Source organism: Hyaena hyaena, unplaced genomic scaffold, assembly GCF_003009895.1.
Source record: "Hyaena hyaena isolate Hyena2069 unplaced genomic scaffold, ASM300989v1 scaffold_216, whole genome shotgun sequence".
In the NCBI taxonomy this organism is placed as follows: Eukaryota; Metazoa; Chordata; class Mammalia; order Carnivora; family Hyaenidae; genus Hyaena; species Hyaena hyaena.
This window is the reverse complement of record NW_024080848.1, coordinates 1,154,948-1,177,183: the sequence shown is the minus strand read 5'-3', so window position 1 is coordinate 1,177,183 and position 22,236 is coordinate 1,154,948. Positions and strand designations below refer to the sequence as shown.

The following is a 22,236-nucleotide window of genomic DNA, read 5'->3' as shown; positions in this document are numbered from 1 at the left end:
TTTAATAGGAATATTTGTTTTTTTGGGTGTTGAGTTATATCAGTTCTTTATTTTCGGTACTAACACTTTATCAAATATGTCATTTGCAAATATCTTCTCCCATTCTGTAGGCTGCCTTCACTGGCTTATGTTAGATTTTTAAAAATTTTTCATACAACTTTGATCTTCATTTGGCAACAGCCTGTGACTAACTTCGTAGGGTCTGTTTTTCTCAGGAAACTCTCAACCCAGCAGTAAAATGCAGGCTACATACTTATATGTAGTTTTATTTAAATTATTTTCCTTATTGTTAATGTAGAGGTAATACAGGCACTCTCTAATTCTATCGGCCATACGTAGGTTCATTATTTTCTCTTACTACTTGAATGCAGAGAGAAAAAGCTGGAGGGAGTCCACAGCACCCAAGAAAAGTGGCTGAGGAAAGAGATTACACTTTAAAAAAATACCAGTGTGTGCTTGCCCTCCCAGATGTTCAGATTTAATATGCTAGGCCTCTGACATTTTAAAATAGTCCATTGGCAGTTCTATTATACAGAGTAGAGGAGAAATCACAGTTCTGAACTCTTCCACTCTTGTTGACTTAGTCATTAGCTTTGTTTTCTTATCAGTCTGATCTTCCTATTTCCAGAGGAGATTATCCCTACCCCTTTAGCCATGAATGGTACCTTGATGGCTTGGTAATAACGGTTCAGAAATACACACTCTAGCTCATTCTTGTGTAATAGGACTTAAGCCTAGTTCGTATATTTAAAGTTATAACTTTGTTAATTTATAACCCTTTCTACAAGTATTAAAAAAAAATCCAGTCAAATTTAGGCGATTGAAAATGAAAATGGGTGTGTATTTTGAATGCATAACCATGATCACCTATAGGAACAAGTTAAAAGTGGTGCGTGTTAAAAGACAGTTTTCCAGGGGCACCTGGGTGGCTCAGTCGGTTAAGCATCTGACTTCGGCTCAGGTCATGATCTTGCAGTTTGTGAGTTCGAGCCCCGTGTCGGGCTCTGTGCTGACAGCTCATTCTGGAGCCTGCTTCGGATTCTGTGTCTCCCTCTCTCTGCCCTCCCTTGCTTGCGCTCTGTCTCTCTCGGTCTCTCAAAAATAAATAAGTGTTAAAAATTAAAAAAAAAACCCACAGTTTTCCAAAAGGTGAAATTATTAATCCTGCAAATGCAAAATGAGTATGTGTTGAAGATTGTCTTCAACTTATTAATTAGTGAGGGAAGTAGTAAAATGAATAAAACAGTCCAAAAAGCACTTGAGAAGCTGAATGCATAGACAATTTCATAGATTATTTGCTTAGATAAGAACTGGTTAGTTACAACAGGCCATACACTGTAATCTTTGGGGTTGTCTTTTTCACTGGTTAGAAATTATTTCTATGTTTATTCAACAGAATTCTAGACATTAACCTCCTCCCCTAGCAAGATTTAAAAGGGCCTGGTAATGGAAAGTGAAGCCTAGGGCTGTACTGAAAGAACACCCAGTTATTCCTTTGCTGTTCCAGATTCCAGATAGTTTTCTGATGTGATTGTATTCCCAGATCATGAGCTTGAGGAACGTGGGCCTAATAATTTTGATTACTTTCTCTAATAACCACGAGGGCTTCCTTTCTTTTTTTTGTTCTTTTCTTGTATGGTTCCCTCTTTCAGGAGGTAGGTAGTTTCCCTTCTCTTGTCTGTTAGTGTGGATTCATTCTGTACTTTTGCATGCTGGGGCAATAGCAGCAGAGGGATGTTTCCTTAATCATGTGTGTGCCACTTTATTGGTGTTTTCCAGAAATCTAATAAGGGGTGGAAGATAGGACAGTGACAGTGCTCAGGGAGTGGGGTCGGGAACTTCATGATGTTCCATGAGTAGAATTTGAAGGTGTATCTTAGAAGGATGTTGTCATGGCTGCTCTTGGAGTATTTGGATTGTAGGGGTTTTTAGTGGTTCCTACGGGTAGGTAGGTAGATTAGCTTTAGGAAATTCTTACTTTTTAATCTAAACACCCAAACAGATTGGATGAGGCTTTTCTGAGCACAGTGTGATTAATAATGTAAAAGGTCATGTAGTTGATTAGAAAAATTTAGACTTGGTTATTGCTTCTGTGTCTCTACACTATCCTCCTAGACATAAATTACATTGATATTTCAGAGCTAAAAATCTGTTTAACTTACAAATTTTATATACTTTTTTTTTAAGTTTATTTATTTGGAGAGAGACTGAGACAGTGTGGGTGGGGGAGGGGCAGAGAGAGAGGGAGAGAGAGAATCTGCAAGCAGGCTCAGTGCTGCCCGTGCAGAGCCTGACCAGGGCTCAAACTCAGGAAACCGCAAAATTATGACCTGAGCTGAAACCAAGAGTCGGATGCTCAACCGACTGAGCCACCCAGGCTCCCCTAACTTGTAAATTTTATGTATTTCTAAACTCAAAGTATACTTGTGATAGGAGTTGTAAATCATGAGTCATGACATGTTTTGTAAACCAGTTCAAGGAGTTTGAATTTTAGCCTGAGAACAATGGGAAAGTGCTGCAAATTTTTGGGCAGGTAGAACTTTCTTTCACTTTCTGTTTACCTGACTTTTCATTAGATCCGGGTTATGTGTTCTCAGCAGAATACTGTAGAAGTGGTGGCGTGTCTTTCTTATAGCACATCTCATAGCACATGTCTTTCGGTCCCTCACAGATTATACTACGTTTGATCACCCGATCAGGGGCTTGTCCCATTTCTTTGCTTTCTTTTCCTTCTGTCGTAATTAATAAGTAATTTGTGGGGAGTACAGCCTAATTTAAGACGATGCAGGTATCCATTCCTCATCGAAATTTCCCTTTTGATATAGTATCCATTGATGATTTTTTGCCTGTTTCAGTCTTTCCTATGATGATTGTGGAATGATGATTTTCTGCCTCCAGCATTTTCTCCACATCATCGGTTGGTTGTGGACATTTTGCTGTAAGCAAGAGACCACTTTGTTTCCTGTTTATTTATAGATTTATTACAGGTGTGGACTCGTGAGTTCCTATTTTTCCAGGCGTTTATAATTTGTTACTGTATGTAGTTAACTCGGTGCTCACATGTTCCCAGATTTGGCCAGTGAGAGAGCTGCTTTACATTAGCTTCTGGGTCCTTGTGCTATGTTCCCATCCTGTGTTTGAGCATTTTCTCTCTTTCTCACACAAGGTATTTCTGGCTCATCTGGTACCTATTGTGGCCCACCCATAGGATTAGTCATTTCTCTGACAGACCCTAGTTCCTTTATCTGGTCGTGACGTCAGAGAACAAGGTCTGGGTATAAAATTGGATATTTTACATGCAAGTAACTTGTTAATGGAGTACTGTTAGAAAAAACCTGGAAGGGATGCAGGGAACGGGACAGGGAAGGGGAGGAAGCTGAGCAAGGATGTGGTTCCAGGGAAGGCCTGTCGTAACCTCATCAGTTCTGGTGACCAGGGCCTGTCCCACTCTGAGGCAAGGTGCTGGGCTTTCATGCCATCTGGCAGTCCTGGCCATGGTGGGAGACTGGGAAGCGGGGCCCGCAGGGAGGAAAGCTGCAGGGTGCTGCCGTGCCCCGGGGGAGTCCAGAGAAGGTGGCAGGTGTGAAGCCTCTTAGCACTCTCGGGGGTGGGGTGGTGGGAGGGTGGGTTCCAGCCCCAGCCTAAAAATCATTTCTCTGAAGCCACGAGGAAAACCTTGGTTCAGGTAGTGAGAGTTCAGAGAGTGATAGGTCAGGTGGGAAGGGGTACTTGCACAATAGGTAAATAGACACAAGTGTGCATTCTGTGTCCAGGTGTGAAGCGACATGGGGTCGTGGTAATGACATTGGCCTAAGCTAAACCTAATATTTGACATGCTGTTCCTTCTTTTTAGACTTTTCCCTCTCCTACATCCCCAAATCTGTTTAGTTCTTGTTCATTTTTCATACCTCACTTTATTTAAAAAAAATTTAAGTTTTACTTACTTTGAGAGGAAGAGAGAGCTTGTGAGTGCACAGGAGCAGGGAAGGTGTGTGTGTGGGGGGGTGCGGGGGCAGGGAAGGAGAATCCCAAGCAGGCTGTGCACAGTCAGTGTGGAACTTGATGTGGCGCTGGAACTCAGGAACTCTGAGGTCATGACCTGAGCCAAAATCCAGAGCTGGCAGCTTAACCACCTGAGCCACACAGGTGCCCCCATACCTACCATAGAATCATTTACATACGTAGGAGGCTTTCCCTCATTGTTACCACCCCCCAATCTTTCAAAAAAACAATTTTAAAAATATTTGGAATTTCTAAAAACTACCAAACTATCAAATAATCTGTGTATAGAGTTTTCCATTCTACACTTGATCTTAGCCAAAAGGCCAAGAAGCGATAAGAGTTTTCCATTCTAGATCAAGAGTTTTTCCCTTGAGAAATAAAGTGAAAACTACAGATATGATTTGTCTTTATGTATCAAATAATTTGGGAGATGAAGACAAATGTGTAGAGAATGAACAGATTTAACTGTGTAGTAAACAGCAAATATTTTTCATATGATTTCACCTCTTTAAGGTTACTGGAGAGTAGACGATTCAAAAAGAGAAGCTAGTTAATTACACACAGAGAGCAGGAAATTGGCCACGGGTCCCGGATCCTGAGAGAAGCCCTGCTCTGTTCTGGAAACAGCACCCACTGGATTTTGGAAATTAGTAAGGATGTCTTCTTGTTTTAAATTTTGTCATTGACCTCGGGTCCTATTCTGAATGGCATAATCTCAGGTTTGAGGATGAGGGGTAAGGAGTCAGGTTCATCAGATAACTGCTAATGCGGCTTTAAGCCTCAAAGTTGTATGATTCGAAAATACTTGCAGTCGGTCTCCAGGGCCTCTTGACTCAGCACAGAAAATTCACCACAGGAAAAAAATAACTGCCAAGTTTATGTTCCATTGACTGGATCAGTATCCTTATTTTGTCTAAGGGTGTTCATGGCATATTTGTAGAATTCTCTAAGTTGATGTCAAAAAATGCGAGTATTATTACCTTCTACTTGATATAAGTGGGTCAAACAAAACTGTGTCCAAATAAGAACATTGATTCCCAGATTAACCCTCTCCCCCCACTGGCCCTGACTGTATTTTGGCAGTTTTTTTTATTTATATTTCCAATATTTTATTTAAATCCAATACCACACATAGAATAGTATTGGTTTCAGGAGTACATACCACGACCAGTGCTCACCACAGGTGCAGTCCTTAATGCCCATCACCCATCTAGCTCGCCTCCCACCCACCTGCCTTCCGGCAGCCTCAGTTCTCTGTAGTTGAGAGTCTCTTATGGTTTGCCTCCCTGTATTTATCTTATTTTCCTTTTCCTTCCCTTCCCCATGTTCCTCTGTTTTTTGTTTTAATATTTTTAAGAGATTGAGGGAAGAAACAATTTAAGAACATGGTATTTGATATCCTGCATTGTGTTTCTGCTGAGAACTGTTACTGGGAGTTTTTTTTTTTTACAGATCAAAGGATATATATGTTAATGAAGTATGCCAGAACTGCGGTGTTCCACGTGTTTACGCTGCAGAATAAGGAACCTAGCCTGTTTTATTGTCGCTGTGTATGCAGTCCCTAGCATGGTGACTGATGCCGAGTGGGTGCCTAAGAAATATTTGTTAACAGAATGAATATAATTATCAGATATTGAAACTCTCATAATCGCGTCATTAAACAGTCTGACTGCATATTTACCCAGTTAGAGGGATTTATAGAGCTGAGTTAGACATGGTCTCGAGCCTCATTAAATTTAAGTTTCATGCAGCATTTCTTGCTCTGTCTACATAGTGGAATTATTTGAGGGGCTTTTAAAAATACCATTGCCTGGGTTTACCCCAGCGTTTCTGATTTAACTGGTCTGGGTGGTCCCCAGGCATCAGAATTTTTAAAGCACTCTCAGGTGGTTTGTTCTATGCAGCCAGCATTGAGAACTTCTGGTACCCAAATCTGTCTTTATTTGTTTGGCCTACCATAACAGCATACGTACCCCAGACTGAGTGGCTTAAACAACAGAAATTTATTTTAACACAGTTCTGGAGGCTGGGAAGTCCGAGCTCAAGGTGCTAGCCGATTTGCTTGCTGGCTCTTCTTCCTACAAGGCCACCTGTCAGATTACGGCCCTGCCCAGATGATTTCCTTTAAGACTTAATTGCCTCTTGAAATACAGTCACATTAGGGTTTAGAGCTTCAACACGTTGGGGTGGGGGAAGTGGGACAGAATTCAGTCCATGGTGACTGCCGATCTGTTGGGTGAAGAAGGTTGCATAGATGGTGTGATGTGATATGTTAAGTCCAGACGTGATTCGAGCCAAGCATTGGTGAACACAAAATCTTGGGCTTAAGGAAGGAGAAAGCACTTTCAGGTGCCGAGGTCAGAGAGAACTTTGGGGTGGAACAAGTGTTGAGTTCGATTTTAAATCAGTCAGCCTTGGTAAGAAAGTAAGGGGTAGAAGATGGAAAAGGCAGAAGATTGAGTTTGACTTGACAGCTGGGTAATGTTGCGAGATGGCTTTGAGCTTTCTGAGCCTCTGCTCAGAAGTACCTTCTGCCTGTGGTGATGTTTGTAAAACAATTCCTTCTACCACTTCTTCCTTCTGCAAATATTTATTGTGCCTCTTCTGGGTACCTATACATGTAAGCTGCTTTTTTTTTTTTTTTTTTTTTAGAGGCAAGGAGGATAACATAATCACCAGGATGGCAGAATGAGGATTTAAATTGTTGAACTTTTAAGTTGAAATTGTGATGCTCGTGAGTCTTGGAAATTGCCAATAGCTACTGGAAAAGATGGGCAGAGTCGATGTGGGTATGACAGTTAGCACTTAGAACATGGCATAAACAATGGCATCTTTTGAAGGGTAGAACCTTGTGGGATCACCCCAAGAAGGATAGGAGCAGATCTTTCCTTGGAAGTGTTCATACTTTTTCTGGTATTATTGCCATTTTTCAAAATATCTTTGAGACTCCTTTAGGATTTGCCTTCAGCCTCTGCAGTCCATTCATCTCAATATCCTTATTTAGGGGAAGTGTTTTGTTTAGCAGGGGACCTGGTATTTCAGCCAGGGTTGTTAGCCAGAGGCAGGCCTCCTGGGAAATGCCACTGCCCCGAAAGGTGTATTGTGGAACTGTTTTTCTGTTAATGCACCCTGGCTCTGAAGGCCGTGCCAAGAAGTATGTGAGTGGCGTGAGCAAAATTTGAATCTTTGAAATAAGGGATCTCGATGTAAACATAATTCCCACTCCATTACCAAGGGGCACATGTTATGTGGTTTTGTCTTGTTTTTGTAGCCATGTTAGGAAGTACTGTAAGATGAAAGAGGACTGGTGGAGTAGAGTGGCCAGAAGTGCTGAGGCATTGTCATCGATTTGACAGTAGTCTACCATGTTCTAGATGTATGTCAGAAAAATCAGTTAGCTGTGAGCTGCTGAGAAAGCACAGGCATCCTGACCTTCCTTCCTCAAATACCTGCTTCTGTCTCTCATAACCCTACTGATTTTCTGTTGGAAAATCAGGAGAAGATAGCCTTGGAGTTTTACCGAGTAAAGTAAACATGAAACCTTTTCATTTACGAAATTACGGCCACTTTGGAGATGGCAGCACATTGCTAAAATCGGCGTGTCTTCTTGCCTACGTTGATTTCCTGCTTTGGCGTACTTTTAATTTGTTGTCCCCTTTTGGCCTCGTCACAGGTTAAAGTAATGTGGGTGGAAGGAAGTTTTCACACCTAGCAATCTGCAGAATCTGAGGTCCAAGAAATAGCTGCTTTTGGGAAATGGGCACATCTAGTGTGAACGAGGTGGTTATTAGCAGTGAAAGCTGATAGGACAAAGTAGTTCAAATGAAGCCTACTGGTGTGAGCTATCTGTGGTGTTTGACCCAGAAGCCACGCAGAAATAGGCACATCTCCCTCAGTGATGTGCTTTCCATGTTTTAATAAAGTTTGAGCTTCTAAAAAATTAGATTGTTATCGATTGAGCTTAATATATGACATTTATCTTCTTGGAAGGTATTTTTTTTTTCAGCCAACTGACAAATGGCTCCTCGTGTGTGTGTGTGTGTGTGTGTGTGTTTCTCTTTTAAATAATTTTCTTCATGGTAGGCATCAGAGGATCAGAATTCCGTTTTACTTTTTGATCAGAAAATCTAAACAGGGAGTTTTTAAAATTTTGCTTGTGCTTCTGAAGCTCCTGAAACGCTTTTACCGTGTAAGAGTTGTTTTCACACGTAACTTAACTTCAGAAACTTTCATAATCTTGTTTGTCGAAATCCCCTTAAATGTGTGTGGTGCATCATGGAAGAGGATTGGAGACCTGGGTTCCATGATCTGGGCTTTGCCGCTTTATCAGCCTTGGGTTATCTGACCTCTGGGAGCCTCCACCTCTTCATCTGCAAAATGGAACCAAAGCACTTCACCTGAGAGGGCTGTTAAGTAGACTGCCTGGGCATTCATCCCCTCTGGAGGTTTCATGGCCTGAGGCAGGCTGGGGAGGGAAATCTGTCCCATTACTGATTTCCTTTTCTGGTTTTGTTTTGTCCATTGGTGTTTGGCTTGAAGGAGAGAATGTGAAAGGAACACTGATCTTGGCTCTCATAATTTTCCCCGAGTACCTCTGTCCCCTTGCCCCCCTTTCCTCATTTTATTATAGCAAGAAGGTAGGAACAAGCTGGCAAGACTATGGAAATCTGATGGAGAGCATCCCTGTTTTTGTGCTTTTGACGACTGGAGTCTCCCTACACCTTCCCCCCCCCCCCCCCCAGGTGTGAAGCACTTGCTGGAAATGTAGCAGTTGAGAACTCTGGTCTTTCTGTGTGGTTCATGAGACTGTCTGACACCCCCCCCCCCCCCCCCGGGACACTTGGTTTTGAGGCTCTTGGTAGCTAGTAAAGAAGAGGAATCTAAAGATAGAAAACTGTTGCTAATGAGAACACTGTTGCATATTTACTGCAAGCATTTTTCTTGTTTTTCCTCCAGAATAAACAGTAGCATGGAAATGTCTTCAGGAGCAAATAAATATAACTGGAAAGTTAAAAAAAAAAAAGTGCCATTATCCAAACAAGAATCAAATTAGTTAAATTAGAACATTTTCACTATTGAAAGGCATATCTTGCCCTTCAGGTGTCACTTCTTTCCAATCAGAGATTCTGTACTATTCTCATTTGCTTCACTGTTATCTTTGTGGATTCAGAGCAAGCACTGTTGTCAGTAGAGTTATAATCTACTGCCATGCAGCAAGGACACGTGAGCCCCAAAGCAAAATCTGAGCTAACAAATTCAGCCGGTGAAAAAGGTGAAAATTGACTTTCAGGTGATGATAGAATGTTGAGAAGTTAGAGCTTTGGAAATTTTCCCTGGTGGTGTTATCTTGATTCTTTATCTCAGTATAAATTTATGTGACCAGGGAGTAGCAAACTCTCAAAATTTGATTTTTCTTTCCAGGCTCTTATACAGATGTATAACATATATGCATCACACTGACTTTGAGAGAATCACTCTGTAATTTTATGAATAAAAAGTACCATATTTATAATGTTTGTGGTGTTGAAGATGGCTTTGTAATATGTATAAAACCATAATTAATTATATCCAGTGGTTGATATGCTATCAAGTGGGAAAATCTTTACCAGAATTTATAGATTTTTAAGTCTGTTATAAGTCTGATTTAACACCAGGAGTTTGGAAAATCTAAGTCAGTTTTCATGTGATTCTAGAATTGTTTTTTGTTTTTTGTTTTTTTCCCCCCAGGAGGTTTTGCAAACCACTTTAAAAAATGTGTTTAAATAGGAATTATAACCTAGAATTCATTATGCAGGTAAATTTCTATTATTTCTTATGGAAAAATGGCTTAATATTACACAGCTATGTGTATTTAAGGAAGTGATTAAAAAAGTAGTGCTTTTGTTATCTAAGACCACTGCAAAATTTATAGAGCAAAAGGTAGATTCATTAGGACACGTCATTAGTAATTTCTATACGTTAACACTACATAAGTGAATGGAAGAGGTAACATTTTGAAATTGATTTTATAAAATAGGTCAGTATATCACAGTATTTCTTCTACTCTGTTCAGTAATTAATCGTGTTAATCACTGTTGCCTCTTAGGCTGTATGCTGCGGATCAGGAGAAAAAAAGCCTCCCGTTTTATAGGTTCCCTTCAAGGAGAGATCAGCTTTCCACTCCACAGGAGGGCTCACAGGCATCTGAAATTCACCAAGTCCACAGCTGAATTCCTCTCCCCCGCTGGTGTTTCTTTTGTGTTCCCTGTGTCAGTGAGTGGTCCCAGCTATTTCACCAGGAGCCAGAAAACTGGGAACCTTCTCTGAATCCTCTTTTCTTTAGTCCCTACAAGCCCCATACATCTTGTTAGGGCCTCCCTCGAAGCTGTCCTTTTCTCTCCATCCATACTTACAGTGTCTTTTATGAGCTCACTGCTCTTTTTCTCCTCTTTAACAGTAGCCCTGGCAAAGCCAAGGAGAAGGAGAAGGCATAAAGAGTTAGGCCAAATTTCAGCAAACCATGGCCTGGGCAAAATCTGGTAAGACTTGTAAGCTATGGGTGGTTAGTAACATTTTCAAAGGAATATACATGATAGAGAGAGTCTGTAGCCTGCAAAGCCTAAAGTATTCACAGTCTGATCCTTAACTAGAAATAGTTTGTTGAGCTCTGGCGTAAGCAATGAAAATTGGGAAACAACTATAGGTATGGTAAAGAGGAAAAAAATCATGTGAGTATCTTCGTATCATTATTTTGAATATTTAGGTGAAATGGATAGTTTCCTTGAGAAATATAAATTTATTAAAACTGCAACTGACCAAAGAATAAATAAAAAGCTTTTAGAAAATTGCATCAGTAGTTAAAGTTCTCTTTGTGTCTGTCTCTCTCATACATACTTCAAGACCTGGGCCCTAGTAGCTGGTGTAACACCAGAGACCAGTAGGGCTACTGCATATACGTGTACACACACACACACACACACACACACACACACACACACACACCCCCCCCCCCCCCCCCCCCCCCCCCCCACTTATATGGCCAGATACTGGCTCATGTAACCGTGGGAGCTAGTTGGGCAAGTGTGAAGTGTGTAGGGCAGACCAGGCTGTCAGGAAGAACAGCACCAGAACTCTTGGTGCTGAGCTGAAGCTGTAGTTTTGTCAGGAAGAACAGCACCAGAACTCTTGGTGCTGAGCTGAAGCTGTAGTTCCCACATGGAATTCTGGTCTTAAGGCTTTTCAACTGATTATATCAGGCCCACCCAGATTATCTAGGATAATCTCCTTTACTTAAAGTCAACTGATTATAGACTTTAATCACATCTGCAAAGTACCTTCTGAGCAATACCTGGATTAGTTTGAATAACTGGAGACTGTAGCCTAGCCAGGTTGGGGCATAAAACTGACAGTCACAGGTGGTTTCTATTAAACTGTAAAGAAAGTGATAATAGGGGCACCTGGGGGGCTCAGTCAGGTTAAGCGCTGGCTCTTGATTTCTTTGCCTCAGGTCATGATCTCTTCATTCATGAGATCAAGCCCCATGTTGTGTGGGATTCTGCCCTGACAGCAAGGAGCCTGCTTGCCGTGACATGACAGCAAGGAGCCTGCTTGGGATTCTTTCTCAGAGAGAGAGAGAGAGAAACTGAGATACTAGAGCAATACAGAGGAAAATCATAGGCAAATCTCAACATGAAGGTAACTATGAAAATCCTATATAAAATTTGAGCATCCAAGACAGATGTGCTGTTAATTTCTGCTTACCAGTTTTCTTAAGGACAGAGCCAGAAAAGAAGGGCTGCAGAGGCGTCCCTGTGATTGTCTACATGGAAATTGGAAGAGACTGGTGACAATTTAATAGAACTAATGAGAGTTAAGTAAGATTGTATTGGTTATAAGAGCAATATAAAAAATTCAGGTGAACCTCTATAACAGCACAATAAATAATTACATGTTGCTTGTGTAATTTACCAGTAGAAATAAATCTAATAAAAGATGAACAGTACCTTTAAGGAGAGAATTCTAAAACTTTTTGTCTACCTAATTATTTTCTGATAGTTACATGTTAAACCATCCATTATGAGTACACATTTTTATGTTTTAAGGCTAATATATTATAAATTATAAAATTTACCGTGGAATTTATAGATTATGAATTATGATAAATCTATAAACCCAGTCAAGACATCCCCAAGAGCATATCCTTCTCACCTCCCATAGATAACCAGTGTTCAGTTTATCACCATAGATTTTTTTCATGTTCTTAAATCATGTGGTATGTACTTTTGCACCTGGCTTCTTGTTCTCAACAGTTTTTGAGATTCACTCGTACTGAGTGTATCAGTTAATTCTTTTGCATTGCTAAGTAGTATTCAGTTGGGTATTTAGGTTGTTTCCAAAATTTTGGGCCATTATGAATAATGCTTCCATAAACAGATTTGAGCAAGTCATATTCCGGAAATATGTTGTCATTTATGTTGGCTGAACGGATACTTAGGAATGGAAAGTAGGTTGGGTGTATTCACTATAACTCAACAAGCAGTTTTCCAAAGAAGTTTATCTTTTCACACTCTTACCAGTGATATATGAAAGTTCCAGTTGCTCCACATTCTAACATTTGGTGCTGTATTTTTAACTTTAGTCATCCTCGGGGGTATGAAATGGTATCCTGGGGTTCATTTGCATTTTCTCCATGACTAATGATTTTAAACAAACACCTGTTCATTTACTTATTTACAGTTTGTCTATATTGTTTTTGAAGAGTCCATTCAAACCTTTTTTGTCCCTTTTGTACTGGGGTTGTTTGTATTTTTGTAATTGATATGTAGGAGTTCTTTATATATGCTAAATTCAAGTCCTTCGTCAACTCTTTCTCTATAGATCTATATGTCTATATACTGTGAACATTTTCTTCTGGTTTGTGGCTTGTCTTTTAATTTTCTTCATGGTGTTTTTTTGACGAACAGCAGATTTTATACTTGAGGAAATCAAATTTATCCTTCTTTTCCTTTGTGTCGTCTTCGAGGAATTGAAGTTTTTTTTGTTTGTTTAATAGTTTCAGCTTTTATATTTACGTTTGTGATCTGTGGCAAATTAACTTTTTGGGTACTGTGAAGCAGGAGGTCAGAAGATTCAGACTGATACCCCCACTAACCCCCCAGTGCTTATCTAGGTCTATTATCACCATTTGTTGAAAACGCTTTTGGTTTTTTCATTAAGTAGCCTTGGTGAATTTGTCAAAATAAAGTCACTGTATAAATGTGGAAGCATTTCTGGACTTCGTTTTGTTACTGTTAGTCTTTTTATTGGAATCATCGGCAGTACTGCACCACTTTGACTGCTGTAGCTTTGTTGTGAGAGTGGAAATCAGGTAGTGGAAGTCATCCAGATTTGTTCTTCCATTTTAATGTTGTTTTGGTTATTCTGAGTCCTTTTGTCTTACACATTTTTAAGCTTTTTAAATATAACTTTAATATTATAACTGAACGGTTGTTCATTTGGTTGGGCGTCGGACTTTGGCTCAGGTCACGATCTCACGGTTTATGGGTTCGAGCCCCACATCAGGCTCTGTGCTGACAGCTTGCTCAGAGCCGGGAGGCTGCTTCAGATTCTGTGTGTGTCTCTCTGCCCCTCCCTTGCTTGCACTGTCTCACTCTGTCTCTCAAAAATAAATACATGTAAAAAAAAATTGTAACTTTATTTTGAAAGAATTTAATGTATCAAGCTGCAAAACATGGCAGTTCTCATGTACTTTTTCTCCCCCTTTTCCTGTTGCTGTTGTCTCTCATAACCATAGTACAAGTCTTGGGTGAGTATGATACTGCATTCAGAAGGGCAAAAATTGGTACTGGAGGGAGAAAATAATCTTGCTATTTTAATGTACTGTTATACGTACAGTACATACACAGATAGTCAATGTATCTGTGGTATTAACATTTCATGGGGAGCATTAGTGAAAAAAAATGGTCTAAAAAGGCTCTTTTAGAGTAAAAAGGTTAGGACATACTGCTCTAATTAATTGTGTGTAAGAAAACCAGGAATTGACATTAGTATGCTAACTCAGGTGCACATTGTAGTTGAATTTTTATCAAATTTTACGTGTGTGTGTAGTTAGACGACATTTATTACATATGAATCCTCAAGTAACCATCATCGCAGTGAGCACACAGAGCTGTTTTGTCACCACAAAGGAAACCCCTCATGTTTCCTTCTGCCTCCTCAACTCTTTAACTACTGGCAGCCAATGATCTGTTTTCCACCCCTCTAATTTGTCACTTTAGGTGGAATCATGTAATACAGAGCCCTTTGAGATGGTCTTTTTTTCATTCAGCATAATGCCCTTGAGATCCGTTCAAGTTGCTTCTGTTGTTGTGTATCAGTAGTTTTTTCTGTTTTATTGCTGAGTAAGATTCTATTATCTTGATGAACTGCTGTTCATTCACCCACTGAAGGACTTTTGGGTTAATTCCATGTTTTGGCTATTACAAGTAAAGCCCCAGTGAACGTGTGTATATAGGTTTTGTGTGAACATATTTTCATTTCTCTGAGTTAAATCCGGAGGGATGTGTTTGCTGGGTCATATGGTAAATACATGTTTAACTATATAAGAAACTGTCTGATTATCTTCCAGAGTTGCTGCACCATTTAATGTTCTCACCAGCAATGTATGAGAGAGGCGTTTACTCTGCATCCTTGTTAGCACTTGGTATTAATCTTTTTTTCTTTTAGCCATCTTCATAGGTGTTTAATGGTAACTTTTGTAACCTTAATTTGGATTTCCATAATGACTGATGATGTTATGCATGTCTTCATATGCTTATTTGCCATCCTTCTATCTCCTTGTCTAGTGTTTGTTCAAGCCTTTTGCCCATTTCTAAATGGATTGTTTTCTTACTGTTCAAGTTTACAGAAATCATTATATATTTTGAATACAAGTCCTTTTTCAGATATGAGATTTGCAAATAATTTTTCGCATTATGTGGCTTGTTTTTATCTTTCTAAGAGCATTTTTTGTGGAGTGGAAGTTTTTAAGTTGGATGAAGTAGAATTTATCTACTCTTTTTCTCTTTTGTAGATCATGAGTTTGGTGCCATATACAACTCTTTAACTCTGGGTCATAAAGATTTTCTACCATAATTTCTTATAGAAGTTTTTTCCTTTAGCTTTTTATTTTGAAATAATTATAGACTCACAGGAAGTTACAAAAAAAAAAACTATATAGAGCCTTACAGGCCCTTCATGCTGCTTCCCACAATGCCTCTTGTATAATGGTAGTATAATATCAAAAGCAGGAAATTGAAGTTGGTACAATACTATTAACTAGACTATATACCTTTTTAGTTTTCATCAGTTTTATGTATATATGCACATGTGTATATAGTTCTGTGCAGTTTTATTCCATGTTTCTATTCTTACAAGGAAAGCATTCAGTGTTGAATCATTAAGTGTGATGTTATTATAGGACTTTTGTAGACACTGTTAGGTAGAAGAAGTTTCTTTCTGTTCCTAATTTATTGAAAGTTTTGTTTTTCAAGAATGGTATTGAATTTATTAAATGTTTTTTCTGCTTCAGTTGACGTGATCCGTATGTTTTTCTTCTTTTAGATTGTTCATCACATTGATTTTCAAATAGTGAGCCAGTTTTGCATCTTTGGAATAAACCCACCTTGATGTGGTGTATTTTTCTTTTTCTATATTGCTAGATTCAATTAAGTAGTATTTTGTTGAGAATTTTGAGTCTATATTCATGAGGAATATTGGTCTGGGTTTTATTTTTTTAATATTGCCTTTGCTTTTGATATCAGAGCAGTGCTGGTCTAATAAAATGTGCCAGGAGGAGGCTAGAATTGGTGTTACTTGTTCTTTAAATATTTCATAGACTTTGTCAGTGAGGCCATTTGGGCCCTTTTCTTTTTTTAATTTTTCTAAAACAAAAGCCCCAAAACTCTTCAGTAATGATTATCCCATTTGTTTCCCTGTTGTCAATTTTACTGATTTCTGCTACTATTTTTATTTTTTATTTGCTTCTTTTGGGTTCTCTTTGTTCTTTTTCTAGTTTTGTCAGATGGAAATGTAGATTGTTGGTTTGAGACTTTTTTGTTTATTAATTTTTTTTTGAGAGCGAGAACATGAGCTAGGGAGGAGCAGAGAGGGAGAGAGAAAATTCAAAGCAGGCTTCTTTCTGTCAGAGCAGAGCCCAATGCAGGGCTCTCTCTCACAAACGGAACTCTGAGATCATGACCCGAGCTGAAATCAAGGGGATGCCCAACTGACTGAGCCACCCAGGTGGCCCAAGAGACTTTCTTTTTTAATATGAGCATTATTGCTAAACATTTCCCTACAAGCACTGCTTTAGTTTTTAGTAAGTTTTGTTTTTATTTTCATTCAGGTCATTATATTATTCTCCTTTCCTTGATACTTCTTTGATCTAGGAATTCTTTAGAAGAGTGCTGTGTAATTTCCAACTGCTAGGAAATTTTTCTTCCTGCTTTCTGTTCTGGATATCTAGTTGATTCCATCAGGGTGGGAGAAAATACTTTGAATTTGTTGATATTCCATTTGATTTATCTATATTGGTTTTTAATTTTTTTTGTGGTTGTAAAGATTACACTGTATAATATAGTTTATCACAGTCTGCTAGCATGACCATTTTATCATTTAAGTGGAATATAGGTAATTTTGCTACCCTCAAAGTTGCTTTACCTTCTCCCCTTTACGGTAGAGTCACTTTTAATACTACCTTTATATACATTGAGAATGTAATGATTTTTGCTTCTGTCAGAAATAATATTTAAAATTTAGGGCACCTGAATGGCTCATCGATTAAGCATCCGTCTCTTGATTTTGGCTCAGGTCATGATCTCATGGTTCCTGAGATCAAGCCCTGTGTTGGCCTCCACACTTGACAGCAGGAAGCCTGCCTGGGATTCTTTCTTTCCCTCTCTCTCCCTCTCTCTCTGCCCCTCCCCCACTTGTACTCTCTCCTTCTCTCTCTCAAAATAAAAAAAATAAACTTTAAAAAAAATATTTAAAACTCACGGAAAGAATAGTATATTTATCTTTCTGTTGCCTTTTCTTTGTTCCTGTTATTCTGAGTTTCCTTTTGTTACCATATCCTTCCTGTCTGAATAACTTCCTCTAGCCATTGTTTGAGAATAGGTCTGCTGACAAGAAATTACCTTCACTTCTCTTCATCTGAGTTGTCTTTATTCATCTTTCAGTCCTAAAAAAAAAATCCTTTGTCCTTTGAATCTTTGTTCTCCTATATTTCTCTCTGATGCTTTGAAGATTTTTCTTTGTCTTTCATTTTCAGAAGTTTTATTATGATTTGTTTCTTTAGGTTTTTAACGGTTTTTCTTGAATTAATAGGTTTATGTCTTTTGCCTCATTAAAATTTTTTTTTAATGTTTGTTTTTGTGTGTGTGTGAGAGAGAGAGAGATGGAGCCTAAGCGGGGAAGGGGTAGAGAGAGAGGGAGATAGAGAATCTGAAGCAGGCTCTGAGCTGTCAGCCCAGGGCGGGACGTGGGGCCAAACTTACAAACCTCGAGATCATGAGCTTAGCCGAAGTCAGATGCTTAACCAACTGAGCCACCCAGGCGCCCCTCTTTTGCCTCATTTGGAAAGGTTTCAGCTATTATTTTTTCAAATTTTTTTTTAGCTCTGCATTTTTTCCTTTTTTTCTGAGACTCTGGTAAAATAAGTGATAGACTTTTTAAAAAGTTTCTTTTATTTTTTGTCCTGCAGTTCCCTGAGCCTTATGTAGTTCTGTTTAAAAAAGCTTTATTTTGTCATCTCCATTTGAGTTTTGTATATTAATCTTATATCTGGAAACCTTGCTTATTAGTTCTGTAGCTTTTTTGTAGATTCTATTGGATTTTCTAGATAGACAATCTTTTATTTTTCTTTACTGAACTGTCTAGAAAATCAAGTTAAAAGGTTGAGTATAAATATCAAGAGCAGACTTTTTTTGCCTTGTTCCATATCTTACGGGGAAAATGTTTGCAAGTGGGTTTTTTTTTTCTGTAGATGCCAGTTATCATGTTGAGGATGTTTCCTTCTGCTCCTACTTTACTGGGAGATTTTATTAGGAACAGATGTTAGATTTTTGTCAGATGTATATTCTCTGTTGTGATAACCATACTTATTTCCTTTTTTAGCTTTTTAATCTGATGAATCACTTTTATCAATTTTTGAATGTTAAGTCAGTTTTGTAGTCCTGGGATAGACTTCATTTAGTCATGAACTAGTATCCTTTTTTATATTATTGGCTTTAAATTGCTACTCTTTTTTTTTTTTTTTTAAAGATTTTTACATCTATACTTATGATGGCGTATTGGATTGTAGTTTTTCTTTAATGTCTTTGCCTGGTTTTGGTGTCCGGATGCTGTTGGACTCAGCAATTTTTTTTTTTTTGGAGTGTATGGAATTGGTATTATTTCTTCTTTTTAAATTGTTTTTAATGTATATTTATTTTTGAGAGAGAGAGAGAGAAAGCAGGGGAAGGGACAGAGGAAGAAGGAGAAACAGAATCTGAGGCAGGCTCCAGGCTCTGAGCTGGCAGCATAGAACCCGATGTGGGGCTTCAGCGCAGGAATCATGAGGTCATGACTTGAGCCGAAGTTGGACAGTTAACCGACTGAGCCACCCAGGTGCCCTGGTATTATTATTTTTTTAATGTTTGTTCAAATTCATGTTCAGCTGTCTTTGTCTGGAATCATTTTTTTGGGAGGAGAAGGCTTTTAACTACAGATTCAATTTCCTTTTTTTTTTTAATTTTTAATATTTATTTATTTATTTATTGAAAGAGAGGAGAGAGAGTGAGAGAGCAAGCCAGGGAGGGGCAGAGCGAGCGAGCGAGAGAGAAATCCCAGGCAGGCTCTGCACTGTCAGCACAGTGAAAAGGAAAGAAGGTTCTACCTGCCTAAAACTCTGCAGCATCTTCCCATTGTTCTCAGGATAAAATTCAAATGCAGGGCTCGAACCCATGAACTGTGAGATCACCACCCGAGCCAAAACCAAGAGTCAGCCACTTAACGAACTGAGCGCTGATTTCAATTTCTTTAATAGATACAGGGCTTGAATGGTTATCTGTCTATATCTTGAGTTAGCTTTGGTTGTTTGTGCTGTTAATTTTATTGGCTTACATTTAAATATTATTTGAATACATTATTATTTAAAATCATTTTTTAGAATTTATTTCGAGAGAGAGGTAGAGCCTGCACCTGTGTGCATGCAGGTGGGGGAGGGGCCAAGAGAGGGGGAGAGGGAGAATCCTAAGCAAGCTCCACACTGTCAGCACAGAGCCCGACACGGGGCTCGATCCCACGAACGATGGGTGAGGTCATGACCTGAGCCAAAATTGAGAGTCAGATGCTTAACCGACTGAGCCACCCAGGTGCCCCCAAAATGTGTGTCATTTTTAATATTTGTGATACCTCTTTTTTCTTGGCTAGTGGTTTATCGATTTTAATTGATCTCAAATTTAATCTTATCAGAGAACCAGCTTTGGTTTCAGTGCTTTTCTGTATCATTTTGTTTATTTTCTATTTGTTTTGCTTTGATCTTTATTATTTGTTTTCTTTTGTGTTTAGTTTATTCTTCGTAGATTTCTCCAGGTGGAAGCTTAAGTCGTTGATTTAAGACCATTCTTCTTTTCGAGTGTAGACCTAGTGCTACAGATTTTCCTCTCAGTGCTGTTTTAACTGCCTCACACAAATTGTGATATGGTTTATTTTCATTTTCATTTATTTCAAGATAGTTTATTTCCCTTTTGATTTCTTCTTAGCTGCATGGATTACTTACTTTTTATGTTTTTAAAATATAATTTATTGTCAGATTAGGTTACATACAACGCCCAGTGCTCATCTCAGCAAGTGCCCTCCTCTATGCCCATCACCCACTTTCCCCTCACCCCTACCTCCCCCCCACACCTTCAGTTTGTTCTCTGTATTTAAGAGTCTCTTGTGGGTTGCCTCCCTCCTTCTCTTGTTTGTATCTATTTCCCCCGCCTCCCTTCCCCCTGCATGGGTTATTTAAAAGGTGTTATTTGAGGGAAACCTGAGTGGCTCAGTCCACTGAGCTTCCGACCTCAGCTCAGGTTGTGACCTCTCAGTTAGTGAGTTCAAGCACCATGTAGGACTCTGTGCTGACAGCTCAGAACCTGGAGGCTGCTTCAGATTTTGTCTCTCTCTGTCCTTCCCCCATTCGTGCTATGTCTTTCTCTCTCTCTCTCAAAAATAAATAAACATTAAAAAATTTTTTTTTCAAGTGTGTTATTTGGTTTCCAAATATTTGGAGATTATCAAGACATCTTTCTGTTAATGATTTGTAACTTAATTACATTGGTGTCAGGGAACATATTTTGTATGACTTGAATTCTTTTAGGTTTATTGGGATTTTTTTCATGGTCTAGACTATGGTTTATCTTGGTTAATATTCATCTGTTATTAAGTGGAATATTCTGGAAATGGGTCAAATTAATTGATATGGTTCAGGTACTTTATAGTTTTTTTTTTAATGTTTTATTTATTTCTAGGAGACAGAGACAGCGTGAGCAGGGGAGGGTCAGAGAGAGAGGGAGTCACAGATTGAAACAGGCTCCAGGCTCTGAGCTGGCAGTCAGCACAGAGCCCGAAGCGGGGCTCAAACCCACGAACCCTGAGATCATGACCTAAGCGAAAGTCGGACCCTTAACCAACTAAGCCACCCAGGCGCCCCTATAGTTTCAATATGTAAATTTAAATGTATGTTTTTCTATTATGTTTTATATCACATTTGTGTCTCATGAATTCATTTTTATTTTAGCTGAGGATATTCTCTATTACTTCTTGTGGCAGATCTGTTTTACAGTGGTCACAATATTGGGCGCTTGGGTGGCTCAGTTGTTGAAGCGTCCGACTTCAGGCCATAATCTCTAATCTTGTGGTTTGTGGGTTTGAGCTCCGCATCACTGATGATGCAGAGCCTCCTTGGGGTTCTCTCTCTTACTGCCCCTCTGCGTGCTCTCTCTCTCTCTGAAAATAAATAAACTTAAAAAAAAAAAAAAACCGCAGTAAGAAAAAAAAAAAAGGTCACAACATTATCTTGCATTTCTCATGTTTTCTGTAATATGGCCTTGCAAGAAAGAATGGAGTTCTGATTCTCCTGTGCTTGGGTGTAGCCTGTCCTTGGTGACTCGATCGATGTAATACAGTAGAAATGGTTCACAGCTTCTGTGACCAGGTCAGAAAGGCCAGACATACTGCTTTCACTTGGTTTCCTTGAAACACGTAGTCTCTAGACATTTCTTTTCACAATCCTCCCTCTCATGACCTCCCTATTACTGTGAGAAGCCAAGCCGGGTGGAGAGGCCTCGTATAGGGGCTCTGGTGTACGGGCCTCATGGAGCCTTCGTTGGCCAGTCCAGCTCAGCTGTCAGATACGTCAGGGAAGAAATAGGTCATCTTCCAAGTGGATCCTCCAACCTCAGCTTTTGCAGCTGTTGAAGTCAACGCCAGTCATTTGACTCTTCCTAGATGAGGTCCCGGATAATGTGAGGCAGAGAAGGGGTAATTCTGCTTTGTCTTCCTCAGTTCCTACCCTGTAGGATCTCTCTGTATAACCAAATGTTTGTTTTATACCACTAACTTTGATTGGTGGCTTATCATAGAACAATGGGGATCACTTCGTTTCAGTAGGGTATGCAAGAGGTAAACCTTTCAGTCCCTTCTTGGCTGAAAATATTAACTTCACTCTTCATTGGTTTTGGAAATCTTGGTTATAAAGTCATGCACCCTCAGAACTTTGAAGTTTCGTCTCCGTTGTCTTCATGCATCCATGGCTTGCCAGTGAAACATGAGGTAAATCTGAATCTCATTCCTCTGTGAGGGTAGTGCTTTCTCCCTTGTGAAGCTTTTAGGATTTTTGAGCTTCACGCCTATCTTCAAAGTGCATGTAGGTAATCTATGATCCATTTCTGGCTGAGGACTCATATCTCTTCCTTTACCTGTGTATATTTATTATACTCTAAAATTTTTTTTCTTCTTTTAATTCTCCACATTTGGATACTTCTTGATTAAAGTTGGTTTCTCCCTTTCACCGTGTTGTCCATCAAATTGAGGTGCTCCTTGGCTGTTGTATTGTTTGCTTTTTGAGAAGCCCTTTTACACACTCTGCAGATTCTCTATGAGTTCATCGCTGCCTGCACCCAGAAGTTGTTGGGAATCGCATAGTACCAGGGAAAGTGGAGGGGTTCCTGGTCTTCGTAGGTGTCACTGGGA

General features: G+C 39.2%; 1 protein-coding gene and 1 pseudogene across 1 annotated transcript in view; one reads left to right on the top strand and one right to left on the bottom strand.

Annotated features, from left to right (window-relative positions):
- Positions 1–22,236, top strand: part of CMC1 (C-X9-C motif containing 1) — a 107,050-nt gene that overhangs the window by 4,458 nt on the left and 80,356 nt on the right. The gene's annotated exons all lie outside the window — the stretch shown is intronic.
- Positions 4,185–4,337, bottom strand: LOC120238760 (annotated as a pseudogene).